Source organism: Silurus aristotelis (assembly GCF_946808225.1).
Source record: "Silurus aristotelis genome assembly, chromosome: 1".
Taxonomy (NCBI): domain Eukaryota; kingdom Metazoa; phylum Chordata; class Actinopteri; order Siluriformes; family Siluridae; genus Silurus; species Silurus aristotelis.
The window spans coordinates 35,088,069-35,092,320 of record NC_139574.1 but is presented as its reverse complement, the minus strand read 5'-3'; the positions used below and the strand labels follow the sequence as shown (position 1 = coordinate 35,092,320).

The window sequence follows — 4,252 nt, the reverse complement described above, 5'->3', positions numbered from 1 at the left end:
TCTAATAAACTCATTTCTAATCTTGTCCATCCTCGTCACTCCCAACGAAAACCTCAACATCTTCAGCTCTGCTACCTCCAGCTCCACCTCCTGTCTTTTACTCAATGCCACTGTCTCTAATCCATACAACATCGCAGGTCTCACCACAGTCCTATAAACTTTCCCTTTCATTCTTGCAGATACTCTTCTATCACAAATCACTCCTGTCACTCTTCTCCACCCACTCCACCCTGCCTGCACTCTTTTCTTTACTTCCCTAACACACTCTCCATTACTTTGCACCGTTGACCCCAGGTACCTGAACTCCTCCACCTTCTCCACCTCTTCTCCCTGCAACCGCATCACTCCACTGCCCTCCCTCTCATTCACACACATGTACTCTGTCTTACTCCTACTGACTTTCATTCCCCTTCTCTCCAGCGCATATCTCCACCTCTCCAGGCTCTTCTCAACCTGCTCTCTACTCTCACCACAAATCACAATATCATCTGCAAACATCATAGTCCAGGGAGACTCCTGTCTGACCTCGTCTGTCAACCTGTCCATTACCACTGCAAACAGGAAAGGGCTCAGGGCCGATCCTTGATGCAGTCCAACCTTCACCCTGAACCAGTCTGTCGTACCTACTGCACACTTTACTGCCGTCACACTGTCCTCATACATGTCCTGCACCACCCTCACATACTTCTCTGACACACCTGACTTCCTCATACAATACCACAACTCGTCTCTCGGCACCCTGTCGTACGCTTTCTCTAAATCCACAAATACACAATGCAGCTCCTTCTGTCCTTCTCTATACTTCTCCATCAACATCCTCAAAGCAAATAAGGCATCTGTGGTGCTCTTCCTCGGCATGAAACCATACTGTTGCTCACAGATGGTCACCTCTTCTCTCAGCCTGGCTTCCACTACTCTTTCCCATAACTTCATGGTGTGACTGATCAACTTAATTCCCCTGTAGTTACTGCAGGTCTGCACATCTCCCTTATGCTTAAAGATCGGTACCAGCACACTCCTTCTCCATTCCTCAGGCATCCTCTCCCCTTCCAGAATCCTGTTAAACAATCTGGTTAAAAACTCCACTGCCATCTCTCCTAAACATCTCCACGCTTCTACCGGTATGTCATCTGGTCCAACCGACTTTCCATTCTTCATCCTCTTAATCGCTGCTCTCACTTCCTCCTTACTAATCCTATCTACATCTTGCTTCACCAACTCCACATCCTCCAACCTTCTCTCTCTCTGATTTTCCTCATTCACCAGCTGCTCAAAATACTCCCTCCATCTTCTCAACACACTCTCCTCACTAGTCAACACATTTCCATCTCCATCCTTTATTGCTCTAACTTGCAGTACATCCTTCCCAGCTCGGTCCCTCTGCTTGGCCAATCGGTATAAATCCTTTTCTCCTTCCTTAGTGTCCAACCTCTTATACAGTTCCTCATATGCCTTTTCCTTGGCTTTCGCCACATCCCTTTTAACCTGCTGCCGCATCTCCTTGTACTCCTGCCTACTTTTCTCATCACTCTGTCGATCCCACTTCTGTTTTGCCAACCTCTTTCCCCTAATGCTCTCCTGCACTTCCTCATTCCACCACCACATCTCCTTGTCTTGCTTTCTATTTCCAGATGTCACACCAAGTACTTTTTTAGCTGCCTCCCTCATCACTCCTGCAGTAGTTGCCCAATCATCCGGCACCTCTTCACCACCACCAAGCCCCTGTCTGACCTCTTCCCTGAACCTCACACTACACTCTTCCTCCTTCAGTTTCCACCATCTTATTCTTCTTTCAAACCTTACTTTCCTCCTCTTCTTCTTCGCCTCCAAAACCATCCTACAGACCACCATCCGATGCTGTCTAGCTACACTGTCCCCCGCCAACACCTTACAGTCTCCAATCTCCTTCAGGTTGCATCTCCTACACAGAAGATAATCCACCTGTGTGCACCTTCCTCCACTCTTATACGTCACCCTATGATCCTCCTTCTTCTTAAAATACGTGTTCACCACTGCCATTTCCATCCTTTTAGCAAAATCTACCACCATCTGCCCTTCCACATTCCTCTCCTGTAAACCATACCTACCCATCACCTCCTCATCACCTCTGTTCCCTTCACCTACATGCCCATTAAAGTCTGCCCCAATCACCAATCGTTCTTTCCTAGGTACACCATCTACCACTTCATCTAATTCACTCCAGAATCTTTCTTTCTCCTCCATCTCACAGCCAACTTGTGGAGCATAGGCACTGATGACATTTATCATCATCCCTTCAACTTCCACCTTCACGATCATCACCCTATCAGAAACTCTCTTCACCTCCACTACACTCTTACTGTACGCTTCCTTCAGAATCACCCCTACACCATTTCTCTTCCCATCCACACCATGATAAAACAGTTTAAACCCACCTCCAATGTTCCTGGCCTTACTCCCTTTCCACTTGGTCTCCTGAACACACAACACATCTACCTTTCTCCTCTCCATCATATCAGCTATCTCTCTCCCTTTACCCGTCATAGTACCAACATTTAAAGTACCAACCCGAACCTCTACTCTCCTACACTGCTCCTTTTCCTGCCGTCTCTGTAGACGCCTTCCTCCTCTCCTTCTCCTCCTTCGGCCAACAGTAGCCCAATTTCCACCGGTACCCTGTCGGCTAACGATACCTGTGGCGGTCGTTGTTAACCCGGGCCTCGACCGATCCGATATGAAATTCTCATTTGTGATCCGCATATTTGATTTGGCACATGTCCTAGCAATCACTTTTCTACAACCCCAGCAGGTGAGTTGGCCTCACAGAAGGCAACTTTACACATATCAGAGGACATTTGGTATAAGGAGAAGGGAAATTGCTCAGCCAAGTGACACCTTGAGGTGTTATAGCTGATATTGTCTGAATAATGTCTGAACAAATAAACACATGACAGTTAAAAAGCTAGTTGATATGCTTTGATCATACAAAAAGTCACATTTCCCCCTGCCCCATTCCACGTGTTGTTTCCTGGCCAATGCAGAGAAGAGTCTGTGTTTTAGCTCCAATTTACTGTCACAAGTGCAACCACTAGTTATAGCACTTGGGGTGCAGCTATAGGCTGAATCAAGAAGTGACTTTCTTTGTGACCACACTTTATATATATATATATATATATATATATATATATATATATATATATATATATATATATATATATATATATATATAAACCAGTATAAAACCAAACTACTGAATTTCCTACTTTTAAGATCATGTTGCTTACAGTTTACACGCAGTCAATGTGGGTTTTTTTTTACGGTTTTTTTGTTGTTGTTGAAATGGTGTTTTAATTTCGAAGAATTTGCCATTAACACCCGATACACAAGAAATTTGGTTCTGTATTTTTTTTTTTATCTGTAAATGCACTAATTTGCATTACACTTATATATTGTAACAAAGGTAATATAAACAGCACAAAGCTGATTAATACTCCAATTTCCCATTTAACTTTCTTTTAAAATTCTGGAAAATGTTGTTCCCTTTCAGGAACTTGAGCTGCGTCGGAACGCTTTAGGAATGCAACTGTGTTTGTCCATGCTTTGAATAATGAACTCCGGTCAGGTGGTGGTGTGGAGGGAGCTCTGGATTCTCCAAACCATGAGCTCCCTCCAAGAGGAGGTCATATGCAAAGAAATACCATCTGTTCACTGTGTGGTGCGCTCAGAACCAATTGGACACAGTCCACTGCTCAAATGGTTCAGTGCTGGAGTTTCTGCAGGAACAGTTCGCAAAAGGGTTGGCTCCGTCCACCATTAAAGTCTACACGTCCGCCGTTTCCGCGTATCACACCCCCTTGTCAGGGCATTCAGTGGGCAGAGACCTGCTCCTGACATGTCTTCTCTGTGCCACCCGGAGGCTAAGTCCTCCAGTGTGACCAAGAGTGCCTGGGAGGGACCTAGCTGTAGTGCTGGAGGCTCTGTCTGAGCCTCCCTTTGAGCTGTTGGCTGAGATTTCTTGGAGGCACTTGTCTATTAAGAAAGTGTTCTTGCTGGCTATCTGCTCTCTGAGGAGAGTAGGTGATCTTCAGGCCCTCTCTGTGTTGCCTGAGTTCACTCCAATTGTTCATCTGCTATGGCCCTCCGAGAAGAGGCCTTCCTGCTCATAAGCAGACCCTCAGCAGATCAAGTCAAGTCAAGTCAAGAGGCTTTTATTGTCATTTCTACTATACACAGTGGTACACAGTACACAGTAAAAACGAGACAACCCTGGTGC

At 45.6% G+C, this 4,252-nt stretch overlaps 1 long non-coding RNA gene across 1 annotated transcript in view; it reads right to left on the bottom strand.

The window, feature by feature from the left end:
- LOC310725666 overlaps positions 1-4,252 on the bottom strand; it is a 94,746-nt gene that overhangs the window by 83,931 nt on the left and 6,563 nt on the right. The window lies entirely within an intron of this gene.